This window comes from Centruroides vittatus, unplaced genomic scaffold, assembly GCF_030686945.1.
Source record: "Centruroides vittatus isolate TY-2023 unplaced genomic scaffold, ASM3068694v2 contig_1057, whole genome shotgun sequence".
Taxonomy (NCBI): Eukaryota; Metazoa; Arthropoda; class Arachnida; order Scorpiones; family Buthidae; genus Centruroides; species Centruroides vittatus.
Window position 1 is genome coordinate 85,065 of NW_027120684.1, and position 22,936 is coordinate 108,000.

Here is a 22,936-nt window from a genome sequence, read left to right on the forward strand (position 1 = left end):
TCTGTTAAATTTATTATTTTTTTCTCTTTATTCTGATGTTAGTTATCTCGAATAATCGCGTCGAACTTCTCGCCATTAAAACACTACGTGATTGTATTTTCTCACGTGACTACAGACGAACTGTTATTAGCTGATAGAAACGCGTCTTGGCGGCGGTCACCGCAAAAGACAGAATTCAACCAACTTTTGCAGCACGAGAAAAGCGGCACAAAATCGACTTCTGCGGCAAGAAAAGTGACATCATTCTGCCGCTTTTCCTTGCCGCGCCGCTTGTGTGCATGCTCCTTTAGGGTACGTCACGAGCAGTGGCGTAGCTACATATTCAGCGCCCTGGAGCAAGTAGAGTCGGTGCGCCCCCTAGTTCCTCCAAAGAGATCTCGCAAAATTTGTTTTCAACATTTAACTTAAAAAAGTATATCTAATTATTTCGATTTAAAACTTTACTCAATAATAGCGAGATTGAGGCCGAAGTTTTCAACGCGAAAACGTGTACGTCGGACGTTCAGCGTCGCTTTCCTGTAAGCGCAGAAGTTTGACAATGGCGTTTGGAACGTCAGCGGAATCATGTTCGACGTTCCAAACGCCATTGTCAAACTTCTGCGCTTACAGGAAGACGGCGCTGAACGTCCGACGTACGCGTTTTTGCGTTGAAAAGTTCGGCCTCAACCTCGCTAATAATTTATTTGAGATTTTAAGGCATTTTCAATAATTAGATATTCAATTTAGTAAATGCAAATATAATTCTTTAAGTACGGAATACCTAATAATATTTACTACTTAAAATCAGTTTAAAACGATCAATTTAATTGTTATCTAAAATATTATTATTTCAATTAACTTACTTCTTATTTATTTATTCGTTTCTACTTAATTTCGATTCTAATACCTTTGCCTTTGCCTGATAGAGGAGTTTATTGCTATTCGCTTGTACTCCGGAAGAACAGAAGGACGATCGCACAGCGACCGAAGAGTCGGCCTGTCTGTACGCAATATAAATAAAATACATGACAGAGCAAGCTAAAATGCGACGCAAGCTGCATATATACATACAAAAGTTATGCCAGAGTTAGAGCGTTGGGCCTAAAGGAACGGATGGGAGCCCGAAAGAAGTACCTGGTGGCCCAACTAAAAGAGTCAAAGACTACCTAATGGTATGAGACCAAAGCCTATGATTAAGGCATAGTCTCTTTGAACCCTGTAGTGCCAATAGGCGGGGCAGGGCAAGAGTTTGCTTTATGAGATTATAGAAGACAGCCAATCCGGGAAGACAGATAAGAGGTCACTGATGCTACCAAAGTCGGCCTTATCGGAGACGGCCACCGCGAGAAGGGGGGATAGGATTGTCTTCCGGGAGGACTTGAGGGAAAGCTGGCCCCTATTCAGGCGTCATTGGCAAGAAGGAAAACCCGGAAAAAACTCCCGCTGCCAGCTCATCCGAGTGAGGCGCGAACCCCTGATCGAACTCCGGTGTTTAGGGTCTGATCACCGCCAGTATGAGCGGAGACGGTTTCGATTCTAATACGTTCCCATCACATCTTTTATACCTCTTCCTCCCCCTTCTTATAATGCTTAACCATGATTGGTGGATCTCTCTACCATTGTTGTTATTCATTTTATTAGTTTGCTTAATTATATTTAAATGCTCATACAGTTGTCTTTTATAATTGTTTTTTTTCCCTTTTTTCTGATTTTTACCGTATTTAGATCAATTGCACAACCTTCTGTATTACAATGGTCAGCTACTGCTGAATTTGCATAGTTTCCTTTGATTGCTCTGATATGTTCACTTAATCTTATTTTTAATTTTCTTTTAGTTTCTCCTATATGTGTTTTCTTTGGATTACAATTACAATCAAATGAATATACTATTCCTTTCTCATCTGTTATAGAAAGGAATAGTATATTCATTTGATTGTAATTGTAATCCAAAGAAAACATATATAGGAGAAACTAAAAGAAAATTAAAAATAAGATTAAGTGAACATATCAGAGCAATCAAAGGAAACTATGCAAATTCAGCAGTAGCTGACCATTGTAATACAGAAGGTTGTGCAATTGATCTAAATAAGGTAAAAATCAGAAAAAAGGAAAAAAACAATTATAAAAGACAACTGTATGAGCATTTAAATATAATTAAGCAAACTAATAAAATGAATAACAACAATGGTAGAGAGATCCACCAATCATGGTTAAGCATTATAAGAAGGGGGAGGAAGAGGTATAAAAGATGTGATGGGAACGTTTTAGAATCGAAAGCCCCACCAGTGGACGAGTGGTCTCCGTTGCCGCTCATAGCGGTAGTGACCGGACCCTAAACACTGGGAAGTTCGGTCGTGGGTTCGCGCCGCGACTCGGACAGGCTGGCTGCTAGGAGTTTTCCGGGTTTTCTCCTAGTCAATAACGACTGAATAGGAGACCAGTTCCCCATAAAAGTCCTTCCGGAAGGCACGGTTTCCCGCGCGTACGTTTAGGCCGTGAGATAAACGGCTGGCTCTTCGGTCGCATAGCGATCATTACACCACTCTTCGGAGGAAAGGCGAATATAAGGCTATAACCTCCATATGAACCAGAGAGGAGACGAATAGAATAGAATATTAGAATCGAAATTAAGTAGAAACGAATAAACAAAAAGAAGTAAGTTAATTGAAATAATAATATTTTAGATAACAATTAAATTGATCGTTTTAAACTGATTTTAATGTATAAAAATTAGGAATGTGTAAAATTGTATGGTTGCTGTGGATCGTGAGTTTAAGTGGAAATGTAGAGAAGATCGGAAATACAGAAACTGTGACAGAAACAGAAACTAAAACAGAATTTTAAATTTATTGTCGGGAAATGTTTGTGTTTTTAACTAATTTTAGTTATAATTGTACCAAGAAATGTTTTTATTGTTAATTGTAGAAAATGTCGTTTAAAGGCCTGCTGAGGAGGGACGAACAAGTCCGAAACACATGTTTAAAGTGTATGTGTTCAGGTGAACTAAATAAAGAACGTTATTTTTGATCTGTAAGACTAAATATCTGCATCCATAATTTCCAGTATAATAAGTCCTGTTAATATATAGAAAGTACTAGTATACAAAATAAATTTTAAATAGACAACTGGATACAGCTCAATACCCATTTATGTCAGTTCCTAACAAATCATGGAAAGTTCACCAGTTATCTTCACAGGTTTGCCATCAAGGACACCCCACTGTGCGCCATTTGTGATGAAGTTGATGATGCTGACCATCACATTTTCAGCTGTGCGTGCCTGGAATCTGAACGTTCGAACATCAAGCTAATAGCTTCCAAAAATAATATCCCCTGGCCATGTCACCACAAGGACTTTCTTCAGAACAAAGAACTGTATGCAGCCTTTGATGCACTTGTGAAAAAACACGGCGTTATCTCAACTACCACCTCCAACCAGTAACCCTTCCCTGTATATACTACCTGTAATATTTTGTATCATTTGCAGCCATTAGCTGCCCATGTCGTGTATATACGTACATAGTTTTGTTTTTATTATTTTTCCATTGTCATTTCAAAATATTCTTATATTGTACTATACATTATTTTAATTATGTAACCATTTGTAAACACGCTTACTAATTTTGATTATTTTACTTTGTCTATAGTTACTTGTAATTTAGTTTTTATTATACTCTCACCTATTTATTATTGTATTTTTTACTAGTTTTAATGATTATTGTGTTGTATTATTTTATTTCATCTCATTGTACTGCTGTAATGTAATGCATAATTTCCCACACTTTGTAATTCATGTTTTGTTTTGTAGCCCGGCTATGCCTCGCGGTACCAGGCATGTACTTCTATGGTGCCTTAATAAAATAAGATTGATTGTATTTATAAACTTAATGAACTCTTTTCTAAAATGTGTTTTTCAGATTGCAAAAAGCTGTTGTAAATTTTATTTTATATATACACAAAAATATTTTTTTATAATAATAAGAAAGAGAAGTGAACACTGTTGTATCGGATCACATATGTGAGATTTTATGTTCTTTTGTAAAGTTTAAGGTTTCGAGATAAATCGTTATTTTTTTTTCTTTCTTCCTTCTTTTTTCTCTTCCCGTGGGAGGTCAAAAGGACGACCTTTCCCCCTCCGATTTGTGCGGCACTTCCAAAAGTGACCTTTTTACCCTTTCAAATACGTTTCGAAAGTCAGAGACGGTTCTCCATTCGCGACCGAGTATCATTTGTCCGGTTCCACCTCGTGATCTGCAGCACTAGCCAATTAGCACGAGACTGAATTTGTTACCTAACAGAGGGTAATGAGAAAGTCACCTTAACGGAGGAGTCAGTTCTCACACATACGTTCAGAAACGTTTCATCTCTTCACTTTCTACATATACTAAAATCCTGTTACCTTACAGCATTTATTATATTTTTTTACATATTCTATCCTTGAAACATTTGAAAACCATAGCATGGAAAAGCACACCGAGTAATGTTATTTATTATTAATTATTTATTTTAAATATCTCCCGAGAGAGACGGTGCCTAACGTGGCGACAGAGTTTGCGTACGTCTGAGAAACTGAATGCTATGCCGTCGGGAGTTATACATTCCCAGAAGGGCCACCCATGGCTGAAAGATTTCAGTGGAGACGTCAGACGAAACCCATTTAAAAAGGTCCACACACGACTTTTTCAACTAATCTGTGATCGAAGAAAGCAACGGGAAACTACTTGGATTATTCTTCCCTTGAAAACTTCATGATAGCAAGCAAAATAAACCATGACCCCTAGTCTCGACGTCCCTTAAATGGGACAGGGGTGCTAAGAATCTCCGAGCTTGCGTCGAAGAATTTTCTAAAAATAACTACATGGAACGTCAGAAGCCTACTTCAAGCAGGAAAACTAGCCATCCTTTTACAAGAAATGGACCGCATCAACATCAACATACTCGGTCTAAGTGAAACCAAATGGCCTGGAACAAATAAGTTTATATGAAACGACCACGTCTTCTGTTCCGGAGAAGAAGAGAACACCAAGCAGACGTATGGCGTCGCTTTCGCTGTCCACAAACAACTGGCCAACAAAGTCACCAGTTTCACTCCAATATTGGAACGAATCGCATTACTACAGTTAGCAGGCAATAAGATCAACCTGAACGTGCTCCAGGTCTACGCACCAACAGCGGACAAAGACGATGAGGTCGTAGAACGATTCAATATATTGAATCGTTCTACGACCAGCTAAGCAACACTTTAAAGCCGTTGAAGAAGCATGACATTACGGTCATTCTCGGTGACTTAATGCCAAAGTCGTTCAGGGAAGGCTACAAAACATACTCGGAGAACATGGCTTAGGGACACGGAATGAACGAGGCAACAGACTCGTCCAGTTTTGCTAAGAAAAATTTAGCATTGCCAACACTTGGTTCAAACTACCACCTTGACGACTGCACACCTGGACCTCGCCACAGGACTCTGACAACAACATCGTCAGGAACCAAATTGACTACATCTTAATCAACACCAGATATAAGTCAAGTGTCCTCAAGGCAAAAACTTACCCTAGAGCTGACATATCATCAGACCTCAAACCAGTAACAGCAACACTACGCCTCAAACTTCGATCAGCAAAACGCACAAGCACAACAAAAAGAATCGATCTGGAGAAACTGAAGAATAACGCTATCAGGCGACAATTACAGCTTCACCTCAACACTACAATCCGATCGAGCGAAGCAGCAACAACAGACGATCGAGCGAAGCAGCAACAAGCGTTCAGGCGTTCACTTAAACAGTGCATCAATGAAATAGCAGAAACTTTGCTAAAACATCAGCGCCGAAAAAGAAACAACGGTGGATGACCCAGCACATTTTAGAATTAATGGATGAGCGGAGAACACTCAAAAGCAACAACAACCAGGAAAAATACAAAGAAATACAACGAAAGATCAAACAAGAAATCCGAAAGGCAAAGGAAAAATGGATGGAAGAGCAGTGTGCAGAAATCGAAGACCTAATCGAGAAAGATGATACGTTTAACCTGCATAAGAAGCTTAAGAAGCTGGAATCATCTACAAACTGGCTCTTATCCCAAGCTTATATACAGACAAGAATCAATCTATAATAAGCAAACGAGCCAAACTCGACATCTAGAAGAAATATATATACAATTTGTTGGAGGCCGAAAGAAAACCGGCAGAAACGCAACAAATGCATTGAAGACAATCTCCACATATTAACGTCTGAAGTGGAATATGCCAACCGAAGAGCAAAGCTAGGTAAGGCCTGTGGACCTGACCAGATTAATGTGGAACTGCTGAAGCAACTAGACTACAACAATATTCAGCAACTAATGAAATGGTTCAATCAAATCTACAACAACAACGTTATTTCATCCAACTGGCTCCAATCAATCTTTGTGGCCCTAACAAAAAAAGCTACCAGCCGAAAATGAAAAGACTTCAGGCTGATCAGCCTAATGAGCCAGGTGTTAAAAGTCTTCCTCAAGGTGATTCAGCAAAGAATACGATGCAAATGCGAAAGTGCACTATAAAACATACAGTTTGGCTTCTGCAGGGGACTAGGCACCAAAGAGGCAATTTTCTGCTTACAAATACTGCTACAGAGGTGCTATGAACATCAAAAATAAGTGTACATATGTTTTATTGACTACGAGAAAGCCTTCGATTCAGTAGGCCACGACCGCCTAATTGACCAACTGAGGAAACTTGGGCTCGAAAACAACGATATCAACTTCATCGCAATTCTCTACTGGAATCAAACAGCCTGGCTTCGCTATCACAACGACCTGACAGACCCAATTCCAATACAAAAAGGTGCCCGGCAAGGCTGCCCATTATCTCCCATTCTTTTCAACATCTATTCAGAAATGATTTTCGAGCGAACACTGGCCGGCAAGAACATCGGCATAAAAGTTAACGGACAATATATTAATAACATAAGATATGCCGATGACACAGCACTAATAGCGGATTCTGAACAAGATTTACAGACCATCTTGAACGAAGTGGACACAGAAAGCCAAGCATGGGGGTTACGAATCAACAAAGAGAAAACAAAGGTGATTAAGATCAGCAGGATTCCAAGCGAAATCACGATCAAATTAAAAAACGAAAAGTTGGAGCAAGTACACCGCTTCAAGTATCTCGGAGTACTCATTGATGACCAGCTGAACCACGAGGCCGAAATCAAGAGCAGAATCAAACAAGCCAGGCAGGCATTCACCAAATGGAAAACACTCCTTACCGACAGAAACTTAAACATCATGCTTAAATTACGCACATTGAAATGCTACATCTGGCCAATCCTACTCTATAGTGTAGAAACCTAGACTCTAACATCAGCTACTACAAAAAAGCTCTAGGCCTTCGAAATGTGGTTCTACCGAAGAATGCTGAAAATCCCGTGGACGGCCAAGATAATTAATGTACAGGTCCTGCTGGACATGCACACGGACCGGAACCTGATCAAAACCATAATCAGCAGGAAATGCAAATACCTAGGTCACATCACTAGGAACCACCAAAATACCATCTACTGCCACTCATCCTAAAGGGCAGGATTAAAGGCAAGAAACCCCCAGGCAAACCGAAAACTGCCTAGCTAGACAACATCAACACCTGGCTTCACATGACAACACCACAAATTCTACACACAGCGCTAGACAGAGAACAATATCAATACGAAGTCGCAAACGCCATTCGGCAGCATTAGAGAAGAAGAAGAAAAAGATTTTAAGTATACTGATTATAGATAATTATGGATAATATGGATATATTTCAAACGCTTATTAACACATATGCCAATATCCATTATTGATAATATCGATAGATTTCTTATTCTACTACATATTTACTACAATATATTGTATGATTTTTACAGGCAATTAAAATATTTCTGATATTTAATTTAAAAGATTTATTTAAACGTAAAATACAAGGTATAAATTAACTTACCACTGCTAAGGATGCAATTTGTATGCATTTTTAACAGAATTAACATGCAGATGTATCTGGAATCCATCTATTCAATTTCCAAAAACAAACAATGATAATTTTTATTCTCTAAGATAGCGCAATTTGTTAAAGTGTACAACTTGAAGCTGAGTTATAAACCTGCAGACATAAATTCAAAGATATACAATGAGAAATACTCACTAAAAAAATAAATCAATGTACAGAATTTCTCTTCCGTGACAAACTTCATAATCAATCTGAACTCAACATATAACTTTATTCGTGTCACGCACTTAACAATACATCTCTATTTTAAAAACTTAAAAGTAACTTTTATTCTTGTAATGTTTTATCGAAATAAAAGTATACTGAAAAGCCGACTTAAACAAAAGAATTTTATATTTCAACTTAAATGTAAATAATAATTTTCAGTCAGTTCCATGTTATCTTTTAATAGTGCTTTCTATAACTTAAAAGGTTATCTGTTACAATTACCATTTGTATTAACTTTGATCACAATTGAAATTTAAATAAAAAGAAACACACGAAAGCAGATAGATTATATTTTGCTTAATTCATATTTAAATTTTCAAAAATCCATATAATTACAGAAGTGGAAAGTGCGTAAAAATACAAGCTGTCTCCATTGAGAAATGATGATATTTAGCAAATATTTCGTACATACACGAAACAACTGTGTGAATGCTGACATTTACCGATGAATCTCTACATTCGACAGATTTCGGTCTTTCACAGTAACATATACACTAAATAGGTTAATTTTAAAAATTATTTCAAAATAATAATATAATATAGGAATCGATCAGTTAAATTGTTGTATAAATTATACATTGATAAATTTAGAGTATTACTTGTCTATAAAACTTTAATCTAGGCCTAATTCCCAAGTACTAAAAATTAGGTAAAATGTTTTAAAGATATATTTTTCATAAATAAAAAAGTTTAAATATGAGTTTATTATAATTTCATTTATTGAATTAATGATAAATTGATAAAAAGTAATTTTTCTGAAGTTCATAATTCTAAAGTTATTTTAATAGATAAAAATATATATATATTACTGTATTATAACAAGTGTTAGTTTGAAATTTTGAGTATTCAGCATCGAGAATATTACATTATTACTAAAGAAACACAAATTTATTAAATACAGTACATTTATTATAAAACAAAACAATCGGTACAATAGCACAATATGGTAATCATTACAAGGCAATAATCCAGGTCTATATGGTAACCAACAATTTGCTTTTCTGACAACCAGCAGAAAACGTTAAGGGAAATGCAAGTTAAGGAAAAGCATTAAACTGATGGAAATTTAATATGACCGAAACTGGAGATTTCATTCCCAAACACATAACATGACCGCCTGCCATAAGTTACAAAAAGGTTCCGCTAGAGGCGCTACGGTAGGTCTTTGCTAATGTGTTCTTGCAGCTAAAAGCTTGTAAAATCACACGTGTTACTGCTGGTTACTGTTTGATCCCATTTCAAGTGAAGACAGCGCCAGTAGTGATGAAATTTAGAAATTCTCAAAGTAAATGCAAAATTTTAAGTTTTTAATGAAATCTCTAAAAATTTCCAATCAAAATCAATCATCTTAAATTTCTCCCTAAAAAATCTGTTCCCTAAATTCTCTTCTAGACTCAAAAGGAACCCCTAAATCTAGGGTAAAAAACTCTAACTTGGCAACCCTGTCAACAGTCCAGACGGAAATGGAGACAATTGCGATATATATCTTATATAATCGTTATCTCCGTTTCGGAATTTCTCCATCCCCCTTCGGCCTCTCACATTATGGTTATGAAGTACACAGTTATAGAAAATGTTCCTGCTTGTTTCATGTTGTTATGGATTTTTTCATTCTAAGTAATGTAATATGTTATGGCTTTGCTTTCTATGCACACTTACCTAGTTAAGTGTTCGTTTGTTATAAACGTATGTTGTAAATATAGAAAATAAAATAAAAAGGCACATTCTGATAGAAAGCAAATCTGTACTGTAAGAGCTCGCTCGTGTTTTTATTTTTATAAGGAAAATAGATAAAATTTTACAAAATTTACACGTGATATGTATAGTTATTATATTGCCGATAACAAGTATTATTTTTCTTTACGTATTTTAGTTACTCATTATTTAACTTTCGTGCTGTTCCTTATGATTTTTCTTGCTTCATGTTTGGCAATTGTAATACTCATATATATACTATAATAGAGTTTCTCATTTTCCGGCCTTTTGCTTGTCCCAGGATTCTGGGATAAAAGTAAACTGTTACCCGGTATATCGGGAAATCCCGAGATATAATCAATTATTTTAAAGATATAAAATAAATCTTAAAATCGAATGATATAATAATTTTGGTTAATGTTACCTTAGGATCCAAAATGGCGGCCAAGGAAATTTTTCCCTACGTTGGAGAGTGCGACGGGGGAAAAATTTTTCCCTCCATTCAAGATGGCCGCGGTTCCGGCCGCCATCTTGAATTTCTCTGCAGACTCCGCGGATTTTTTCACCGAAATAAACAATAAAAAACAACAAAAAGAGGAGTTTTTTACTCACTTTTCGATTGTTCGATATTCTGAGTATGATCTCCTGTTTGGGGGTCGACGAAATTTTTCGAATCGTTGACAGTTCTATGTTCGACCACTACTCCTTCTATGTCGTCAATATGCATATATCCTTTCCATTCGGCAGTTATTATCGTACTGCCGGAATTCACGTATTTATAAACGATCTAATTCACAGTGTTTTCTGATCTGTTGTTCACCTGACATATGAAGCAATTCTTATCTTCATCGCAATGAATGCAAACGGACTCGGTCGGCTGTATGCCTAATTTTACAGCAAAATTCGATGCGTTATCGATACGGGGAGGCAAACCTAGCTCCGAAAAGTCGTCTTCCATCAACTTGTAGAAATCACGGGAAGTGCATCTCGACCAAAATTCGTCGTTGCAACTCAAATCGGCAAAACTAGTCATTATCGAACAATTGGCAATAAACTAAACGAGGGGGTAAGGATAGGGAAAAAACACGCTTTTTCCTTAATTTCTGATTACTTGGTTCTCTAACTTTTAGGATTAAATTGTTATAAAAGAAATAACAGTACTTACTAATACTGGAGGAAATAATAATAATAAATATTCAACGACAGCAATTTGTGTGCGAATGAAATATCGTTACGAAAAAAAAACACAGCAATTAATCCAATACGCAATTCGTCGCAACACAGCAGTAAACGATTCCAACTGGAAACTAGTCGATTTGCATAAAATTGCCCAGAAATGACCAGAAATCACGTCACAGATCATGCATTTGCATATTCGTTCGTAACACACCTACGAATTTCCCGCCGATTTTACTCTTGCACGACGTCACAAAAAGGCTCCCTCTACCGTCGCAAATTTACACACTACCGTCTCCGTTTCGAGGTTACAGGATACTCGGCAACGTCGAACGCAGGGTAGAAACCGAACGGGGAAAAATTCTCCACGTCGTCGACGTCGCTACTCTAGGGAAAAATTTTTCCCCGTCGCAGTCTCCGAAGTAGGGAAAAATTTCCCTGGCCGCCATTTTGGATCCTAAAGTAACATTAACCATAATTTTTATTTTTTAAAGTAATTTAAACGTTCTGCAACCTCCAAAATCATAATATTAATAAAACTCTTCAGTAGTCAATTGATCTAAGTTCGTTTTTTATTTACATTTTCAACTCAATTCAAAGGATTTTTTTTTGTATTTTCGAACATTTCTACGTAATTCATAGGTAATTTTTAATATATATTTTACACATTACGGCAAACCCTTCAGTAGCCACGTGATTTTCTAATCATACTTCGCTCACCTGGCATCTCACAGACTCCATTTTTAAATTCCTACTATTAGTTCACACTCTCCCTATATATATCTTGTTCAAATTTTCAATCGTTAATAAAATACTTGTTATTCATCCACTCAAGTTCAAATACATTTTTTTAAACTTGTAGTGAATGACACTTGTTGTTAATACAGTTTTTTCAAATATTAATTCATTAATTAAATTTAATTATTTGTTAATATTACCTGTGGTATCGAAGATGGCGACGGGGAATTTTTTCCCTAGATACTAGACTGCGACGGGGAAATTTTTTTCCCTACGTTCGAGATGGCCGCGTTTCGGTAATCTCGAATCAGATTATCGAGTGATAATCTGGAAGCAGATTAACAATGGATAATCTCGAAGTAGAATACCGAGTGATCTAAACGTTAGGGGGCATACCCTGTACTATCTGTCGCATTATGCAAATTAATAAATTTCCCCGTCGCCGTCTAGTATCTAGGGAAAAAATTCCCCGTCGCCGTCTTCGATACCACGGGTAACATTAACCTAATTATTAATACTTTAAATAGAGTTTTAGCAGTTTTTAATGAAAATTGAAATCAACAAGTAGTAGCTCAGTCGGTAAAATGCAAGGATTTCAGTATTTTTCACGTGAAAGTGAAGAATGCGAGTTCAATTCTTGCAAAAATCAATAAATTTTTGAAAATTTTTGCTTTAAGTAGACGTTTTATCCAAATGATTTTCGAGAGTGAGTTAGCTGTTGTGGCTTAGTGGTTAGAATGAAGGATTTTTCTCAAAAAATAAAAGTTGAAGAAATTTTATGCTTTGGGTTCAATTCCGATTTCTCTTTCTATTTTGCCACTTAATATGTGATTCTTTTTTTTTTTTTTTTTTTTTTTTTTTTTTTTTTTTTTTAACTCTTTCCGCCCTGTGGGCACTAAGAGGGCCTCTTTTAGTAGGCCCATTATGGGTTCGGCCAGGCCCACAATGGGGCGACCGGGCCCGACATATTCGAACGGACCACCCCCGAAAAATTCCTGGGGATATTCGACCCGCTCGGATTCGATCCCGGGTCCCCCAGAGCGGTAGGCTGCCACCTTGACCGCTCGGCCATCCGGCCAAATATTGTGATTCTGTCATATGTATATATATATTTATATTAATTGTAATTATTTAATAAAAAGTAACTAAAATAAAATTTTTCTCTGTTGACCTAAGTAGGAATTGACTTTAAAAACATTTTTTTTTCTATATATTACTTGTTTATCCTAAAATTGTAAAATTTTTGGCTTCGCTTCAAAAATAATTATTACATCTTTGTTTTCTTTATTTTCTCAACTTTTAAATAGTGTAAAATATTTTTTTACTGACACAAATGCTTTATTTGTGTCGAATTTAATGTAATTTGATACGAAAAGAGCAAAATAATAAATAATAATAATAATAAACATATCAAATTTCAACTCGCTGTAATTTATCTCATTACAATCTGGTTACTTTGTAAATGGGAAAGAAATATGACTCATACAAGTGAAGTCAGTAGAAATTTCGTACTATTGCAAGAAAATTTATCCACAGACCCCGCGTTACCCCCTACCGCGAAAAGTCAATAAACGTTAATTCAGTGGTAATATTCGAAATATTTAACAAAGGGTTCGCTAGCAGAAAATTTTTCCCTGACAATCTCCGACAAACAAAATGGAAGTTTTGGCTAGAAATAAATACAATACCTTTTCTTGCGATATATCTAACAATCAGTGGCGTATTTGGAACGTAAGAGGCCCTGGGCGAAGACCAGGTAACAATAGTATTTTAGTGCTGTCAACCTTTTTTTTTTTTTTTTTTTTTAGGCAGAGAAATTTTTCATTCCGAATCGCACTGCTGATAATAGACAGATGTCATCGTCTCTCGAAATACAATATCCTTTTTATTTCGCTGTCCATAGCCCGACACGTGTTCCACAGCCATCTTGTATTATCTCGCGCACGTGAGATTGTGGGATCTCTCTTATGACTGGATCTAGTTTCGAGAACTCTCTTGAATCGATCGCGATTAAACCTCGTTTCCGGTCGAGATTGAAACGGTCGAAGAGAGATCGCACCAAGACGATAGTCCACGACCTTATTCACAATCTAGATTGAAATGCTCGGTGCGAACGGAGTATAATACCCCAGTTCGCACCGAGCATTTCAATCTAGATTGTGACCAAGGTCAGCGACTATGCCTTGGTGCGAACACCCTCGACCGTTTCAATCTCGACTGAAACGACGTTCAATCGCGATTGACTGGAGAGAGTTCTTGAAACTAGATCCAGTCATAAGAGAGGATCCCACAATCCCACGCGCATGAGAAAATACAACATGGCTACAGAACACGTGTCGGGCTATCGGCAAAGAAATAAAAAAGATGTTTGGAGAGACGATGACATCTGTCTATTATTAGATATATGGCAAGATAAAGTATTTATTTCTAATCAAAACTTCCATTTTGTGTGTTGGTGTTTGTGACTTGACCGAGTAGTTATGCCAGTTTTATCATCGCGTTACAATAGCCGGGTTATTCTCAAGCGAATTACCTGTGGCGAACGGCACGACGTTTGAATAGCGACAGTCACAATCCAGATTGTAGGTAAATCGAGATCGAAGTTAGTCGAGGATTGTGTGCGAACGTAGTATAAGGCTCTAGTTTAGTAGTATTGACAGAGTATAATACGTATATTTTTTAATATATTTTAAAAAAAAAACAAAACCACTGAGAAATGTTCTGTGTTTTAACAAGGTTCGGAAAAACTGAAAATTTTAACAACGAGTTCGGGCGAACCTGCATTAATTGTTTTATGACTGCTTTCAAATGCTTCTTTCTGAGTTGTAAATCCACCAATTAACAAAGTTTTTATTTTGTTTTACTCACAAGAATGTTGTTTTTAAGATTTAACAGATAGTTTTGTTCAGTGGCGTAGCGTGGGTGTCAGCCGCCCGGGGCGGAAAAAAAATTCGCCGCCCCTTTATTTAGTTATTTTTGCATGATATTATTATTTTTTGTGAAATTTTGCCGCCCCCTAAAAGTGCCGCCCGGGGCGGGCCGCCCCTGCCGCCCCCCACTACGCTACGCCACTGGTTTTGTTAGATCTTTATATATTAATTTTATTTTTAATGTGATATAGTCGTGTGTTAGGCTTAACTCCACATGGCGCGGGAAAAAATTCCCCGTCGCCATCTTCGATACCACAGGTAATATTAACCAATAATTAAATTTAATTAATCAATTAATATTTGAAAAAACTGTATTAACAACAAGTGTCATCCACTACAAGTTTAAAAAAATGTATTTGAACTTGAGTGGATGAATAACAAGTATTTTATTAACGATTGAAAATTTGAACAAGATATATATAGGGAGAGTGTGAACTAATAGTAGGAATTTAAAAATGGAGTCTGTGAGATGCCAGGTGAGCGAAGTATGATTAGAAAATCACGTGGCTACTGAAGGGTTTGCCGTAATGTGTAAAATATATATTAAAAATTACCTATGAATTACGTAGAAATGTTCAAAAATACAAAAAAAAATCCTTTGAATTGAGTTGAAAATGTAAATAAAAAATGAACTTAGATCAATTGACTACTGAAGATTCTTATTAATATTATGATTTTGGAGGTTGCAGAACGTTTAAATTACTTTAAAAAATTAGTTATTATATCATTTGATTTTAAGATTTATTTTATATCTTTAATAATTCAATCTTTAATAATCTTAATAATTGACATTGCTCAAAATATTATTCAATCCATCAAAATTCTTTGCTGATAGTTTAGATATAAATGTTTTCTGTGCACGAGATAAAGCAATCAAAAAAGTAATGGGCGGACCATCAAAAATTCGGCAATTCACGACATGATATCGAATGCGTAAATTCTTTTATTTATAACTAAAAATATTCGTGAAATTTCATCAAAAAAATGAAAAATACCTAAATGAAATTCTTACGAAAGAAACAAAAATTGTACAATTAGTGCAATTTGTGTTCGCGAAATTAATTTTGAAAATTTTTGTCGCTGTTATTTCTCGCGCGCGACAACGCGATTTCTCGCAGAAAATAATGAGATTTCGCTGAGTTCAATAATCAGTTGCGAAATCTCGCTCCAAAATCGGGCTAGAATCGATTTTTTTCTTGAAATAAATAAAAAAAATTATTGGAAAAAAAGAATTGATAGCGAAAAAGATGCTCGCGATGGTGGCGATCGATGATAGCGATTATTGCGAGCGTGTTTTTCCGCCGAATTTTTCTTACCTGAAAGGTTGCACTTTTTTGACTTATTTCCGAGTAACTCGGCGCGCAATAAAACCGTTATTTATTGCATTTTCGCAGCTCGAAGAAATTAGAGATCTTGAATTTTTTCAAATTTTTTTTAAAAAATTCGGATTAATTAAACGCTCTGCTGTAACTGGATACCAAAATAACAATCGATAACCACCAAATTCCTATCATGAATCTGGATGAAAATCGTTTCACTCTCTCTAGATTCAATCTTAAATTAAATTTAAATACTTCTTTTTTGTAAAACTCATGATTTGAGTTATATCATAATTAAAGAATGTTACCTTTACCCAGAAATGTACAAACTAAATTCCAAAAAACTGTATATAGAGTCCATCGTTTTCCTGTTTTTGCAGCGATAAAGTCCTTCTCTAGCACTTTATATAGCGTTAGTCCAAATATCAATACAATAGAAAATATAGCGATCCAAACCTAATTAGATAAAATATAACTTAATGTTTGAGTTTTAATAATAGTTTAAAAGTAGTTATTGTTACTTACATTTAAGGTTAAAGGCTTTGAACAGAATTCCAATCATGAACTTTATCCGGAGCTTTAATAAGAAAAATTGTAGGAGAAAAAGAAAAAAATGTCGTAAACTCCATTGCAGAGAAGCATTCGTGTGTTACAGCTATAGGTAGAAAGGACACATCTGCTTCCTGAATTAGAAAATTAATTAGAAAAGCTGAAGCATAATAAATGCACTTTAAAATGTTGATTGGCGAAATATCCAATTATGTTGTTTTGCTATTTAAACTGCTATACATTTTGTATTGGTTTTTAAAGGTATCGTAGGATTAAGATGTCCGAAGATTGATACTAATTTGTTTTCGATTTAATCGATTTCAAACCCAAAAATTTAATTTTGTAAATATTTTATATGAAATATATTCAATCTTTATGAGTTTTTAGCAGGAAAAAATGTGTAGACCACGAGGTATTAAGAATTACCTTTTTATTTTATTCTGTAAAAATATTATATACTGTATATAGATCATATAGTAAGTTCTATTACTGTCTCTTAAGACCCTTTGTCAGATACTTCAGATAACAAGCAATGAAAGAAAAGTAAGAAATAAATGAAAATTACGGATAAATTTACAGGAGATACAAGAGGAAAAAAAGAAGTACTTAGACATTATGCAATATTAAAAGGTTGCTGAAAAATGCCTATAAATATTACTTACTGCAAACGAAATGTTTAAATGTCGAAGTAAGACTAAGAAAGCAACAGAAAAAAAGTTTGATAAAAACAACAGGTGGGGCACAAAAGTTTGAAGGACATGAGAAAACACAATACATATATACCGTATTAGCCCGAATATAACGCGACCCCGAATTTAACGCGACTCCAAAATTTTCATAAAGATATTTAGAAAAAAAAATAATACTCATAAAAGAATTCAAAGAAAGTAAAATTCAATCAGATAAGCATTTATTTAGGTATTTATAGCTAATAACACAGGTTACATTCATGTCAATAAAATTAAGTAATGTAAAACAAAATTAATATTACGTAAGTAACAACAAAAAACGGAAATGTTTATTCAGAATGAGAACTCATTGACTTCCGTTATTCATTATTGACTTTCGCGTTAGGGGGTAAAGCGGGTCTATTGACAAATTTTCTCGCAGTAGTACGAAATTTCTACTGACTTAACTTGAATGAGTCATATTTCTTCCCCATTTACAAACAAACCCGATGGCAATCGGTGAAACATGAGATAAATTACAGCGAGTTGAAATTTGATATGTTTATTTTTTGCGTTTTACGTATCAAATTACATTAAATTCGACACAAATAAAGCATTTTTGTCAATATAGAAATATTTTACATTGTTTAAAAGTAGAGAAAATAAAGAAAAGAAAGATGTAATAATAATTTTTCGAGCGAAGCCAAAAATTTCACAATTTTAAGATAAAAAATGGCGTCTGTGAAAGCCCACGTGACTAAAAGGCGGTCGAAAAATCACGTGACTAATGAACTTCGAACAAGCGGAGACATAGCCTTACTATAGTAGCGCTATGCAAACAAAAGCGCAGGCCTACTAACTAGATCACATGGTTGTTTTGAAGGACCACTTCAAACAACCATGTGATCTAGTTAGTAGCTAGGTCGAGCTAGGTCTGACGTTCAGTCGCGTTTCAATCTCTGTAGGAAAATGTCCTTGTTTATATTACATTCCATTACTTAAACCCCGAATTTAGCGCGAGTCGATTTTTTAACGGAAAATAAATGGTCGAAAAATATCGCGTTATATTCGGGCTAATACGGTACTTTTCTGAAATAGTGCGTGACAAGAATATTCGGTTTAGTTTTAACTCATTGTGTGAACTATTGTACTTTTTGAAAGTAATAATGTACACTACCTGTAACACTTTAATGTTTTCAACTTCGTTGACCTTTTCTGCATTTGTTATTATTTCTGCAAGTGAAGAGTGCACTACCGAATTCAAGTAAAGTATTTATTTCACGAGTATACTGAAAAATCTAAAGTAAGTTTTCTTTGTCATCTGTTTGCCAATATTATCGTGTGTTCAGTTCTCCTGAGAATTGTTGAAAACTTGATATTTTCCACTTATTTTAATACCTTACAACTTTTTCTTTGAACGAATTTTATGAGTCCATTAGTGACCGAATGTATAAATACACTGAACACTGTTCAAATTCGTGGTCATCGGTTTGTCCTTTGCGAATGCACTGGCCATGTGGAGCTTCCGTGTTTACTCCACGGTAGTAACATAAGGCGAATTTCTATTAAAACACCTCCAGGAATCAACGTAACAGATTTCCCATGTGTTCTGTTGATATATAGAAATAGTCCAAACTAAACTAATAAATAAGTTAATAGATATACTTGCTGCTTCTGCCCGGCATTGTCAGGGATTATATAGTGCCTATCACAATAATTGTTAGATCCTGCATTGTTACTCGTAGATTTCGAGACTGTGTGTGGTGAAACCTATTATAAGAACATTATAAAAATGCTTATAAACTGCTTTAGACGTAGGTCCTCGTAAATAGCATGTTTATAAAAAAAAAAGTAATACATTTATGTGAAACTGGCTCTAGTGATGAGTTAGTATCGTGAAGAAACATGGAAAACAGCAGTTGGCCATGACGACAGACTAGTCACGTGCAGTTTTCCATTCCAACTACTAGCGTTTTGTGGTTTAATTTACTTAACAGGGGTGGGTATTTATCAGTGGCGTGCCGTCATTGGAAGCGATGGAAGCGCCGATTCCACCTTCCAATGACCTTCCCTTGTATTTTATAAAATATAAATTTTCATATTTTAACGTACTTTGAATTAATTAAAATGAATATTTTATTATAACTGCATTATGTATCTTTTACAAATTTCTATACATGTGAAAAAAAAAACGATAAGATTGCTATTGTATATTCGAATAATTCGGTGGCGGAAGGAATGTCAAAACTGGGTCAGTTTCTAATCAGCCAGATTATATAGGCATTAGCACATGCGGTTTACAGAGCACCAACCTCACCCGGTTTAGCTGGTAGAAGCGACACACGCGTACGGAGTCCAACTTTATAACCCGGACCGGTTCTGAGCTGTTAGCCGCCTGCCTGTCAACTTCCAAGCAGCCAGATTATAGGCATTGGCGCATGCGCTTTACAGAGCACCAACGTCACGGTTTAGCTGGTAGAAGCGACACACGCGTAAAGAGTACGCGACTTTATATCCCGGAGCGGTTGTGGGCTGTTAGCCGCCTGCTAGATATTCGGCCACCCTCGCCCGATTATGTGAATCATAAGCAGACTAGATCAACGGCGGGCAACCCGCGGGCCAGCTACGGCTGGCGAAAAGTTTCTATCCGGCCCGCGAGATCTTTAATAGATTATTAAATTGGAAAAATAACTATTAATTAGTTATTTTTCCAATTCTTTGTAATTTTCGAAAACGATAAGAGAAATAAATGTAGTAATTAACTTTTTATTTATTTATTTCATATTTGCAGACTAAAAAAATTACGAGTCACAAGAAGGCGTCAATTAACTACTACGGCGCGGAAAAAAACGTAAAATTTATTCTGGCCCATGTTATAAAAAGGGTTGCCCACCCTAGACTAGATTTATAACAACCCAATCGATAGGAGTTTACTGGCACGTTTTTATGATAGTTCTGTATAGTTGACAGGAGTTTAAAAAAACTCCATTAAAATATTTGATATATTTATTCTGCGTTTATTCCGCTCTCCCATCTTATATTACTTACGGATTTCGACGTTAAACCGGTGATATTACGATTTAGTATGTCCCATCTGTAAGGGGATGCAGAAAAAACGTGTACAATTCTAGTACAGTGTTAAAAATTAACTGTTACTTTGGCAGCATCATTTACAACCAAATTTAATGAATGAGACGTACAGTACATACAATGGTACAAAAAAAGCTCTAGAATTTATTTTCCTTAAATTTACGATTTATATATCCGTTGTCATAAAAATTTGTCTTTCCACTGTTTTCCCAAGACTACAGATATTCAGGTACAAAGTAACTGGTTTCGACTTATTTCTACTTAAGAAGTGACTAAATAATTAAGAGATTAGGGAATGGGGACATAAATAAAACCCTGTTGAAAGAGCCAGAATTTTACTTCAACAAAAGCTTAACAGAACCAATCACTCGCTCAGTACAGTGGGAAACTGATTTCCGTGTACACCTGGTATTAAAACGAATTAGTTAGAAAACGAATGACTATTAAGTTTAACATAGTTAGATTTTTACAGCTACGGTGAGAAACGTTTAAAATTTACAACAGCCCTGTGGCGTCCTTTGAGATATACTAGTGATGCGACAAAAGAGGCATTTGACATTGACCGGTATCGGCACCCTCGGGATTTGGCACGCACACACTCACTACACACCTACCTGGACCGTCACTAGTTCCATCCATTAGCTACTCGTATCAAGATATTTGACTAAGTGGATTGTTTTAAGATTTAAAAAGTAAAGAATATTTTATGTTATTTTTATGTACGTTTCTTTACAAAGCTATATTTTAATTATAATTTTTTTTAAAAGTATATTAATACAATCGAACAATACATTGTACCAGGTATGTATATCCATCGCACATTTTATTTCACCGAGTAAGTTTTTATAATTTATTTTTAATTTTAGCTCTTATATCGTGGCTAGCGATTCAGAATGTAATTGTGATATTAAAAATACATTTAGAGAAGTCTACAGTTTTTACTGGCTTATCCAACAAATGAATACGAATGGACCCTAGACCGGTGATTCGCGGGTGACAGGGGGCCGCGGCCCCTGGGGGTCCATAAGAAGTTTGCCGGGGGCCGCCAAATTATGCAAAATTTCCTTCAGAATATAATAAAAAGAAAATTGATGTATAATCCGAATATCGTATTGAAAAGTGAAATAAGAAAGATAAAGTTTTCCTATTTAGTTTTTATTTATTTATTTTGTATTTCTTCCTACATACAACTTTGTTAGTACAGAAGAAATAAATGTAAATATGCTACTTACACCGCAGTATTTACTTCTTTTATTCCAAAGCAATTTTAAGAAACTATTAATGCTTGGAATTTTAAAAATAATTAGGAAAAATAGTAGGCTTTGAAAATTTAAATATTTTTGCAAAAGTTATGCAAAATCCTTACCACAAGTGGGCGTTTTAGTTTTAGTTTAGTTTTAGCATCGACATTGGATCGATTTATCGACATGTTTCTTATTTTATTTTCTGTTAAAAATTAATGAGTTTTCATGTTTAATTGTGAAGTTTGAATGTTATTTAAATAGATAATGAAATAATAAAATTATGATTTACATTTATTATATAAAAAATAAAGCAATAATAAAAAAATCAATTTATTATAGATAAATTATCAAATTATCAAATATAAATTATTATTAAAAAATGGGGGTCACAAAAAAATTATGAAATATTTGGTGGGCGGCGAGTATAAAAAGGTTAAGAACCACTGCCCTAGACCATCACTGACGCGCAATTAACTGATTGCCCCTGGAAGTCGGCTTCTTACAGAAACACAGCTTCCCTGTCATCAAATGTCACGGCACGCCACTGGTATTTATTACAATTATAATAGTACCATTCGGAAACGAGAAAACTCAGTTGTAAGTGTGGAAAGTTAAATACTCATCAGCAGGGCCGGATTTACATAAGGACAATTGGGGCCGGTGCCCAGGGCCCCCACAAAATAGGGGCCCCACAAAACTATGTTTAAACATAATTTTTTTTTTCTATTACTGCGACAGCTTAGTGTGGCCTAATCATGAGGACCACAGGCAAAGAAAACCAAACCTGGAGAAAAAACCTATGAAACATTGAAAAATTTCGGGGAAAAAATTTTACATAGGTATTTTTCAATTAAATTAAAATAATTAGTTTTACACAATAAAATATATGTATGTTTACAATAACTTTATTTTTAAATGAAATTTACAACTTCCTAGTTGAAATCTAGTTGAAAGTACAGTAGTTTGTGTAAATTTTCTAAATCATCAAATTTGCCTACTCTTAAAGGGAGGCCCCCACCGAATTTGTGCCCAGGGCCCCTGGATTGGTAAATCCGGCCCTACTCATTAGTGTAATACTTTTCAGTCCATGCCGGTGAATGCTATGTGTGTTCTATCGAACTCATGATATAGTGCGTCACATTTATTCGGTATTTATAATATTTCTTTAAATTATATCCGTTTTTGTATGAAGTATATAGAGTTTATTATTTCTGAAATTTTTACCGCTAGGTAGCGCTATATGTGAAGTCAGCAAATACAATGCAGACAATGATTAATTGATAAATAAAAATATTTAGAAAAATTGAAGAA

The 22,936-nt window shown here is 35.3% G+C and overlaps 1 protein-coding gene across 1 annotated transcript in view; it reads right to left on the reverse strand.

The window, feature by feature from the left end:
• LOC136972469 (33 kDa inner dynein arm light chain, axonemal-like) overlaps positions 1–22,936 on the reverse strand; it is a 138,219-nt gene that overhangs the window by 49,499 nt on the left and 65,784 nt on the right. The window lies entirely within an intron of this gene.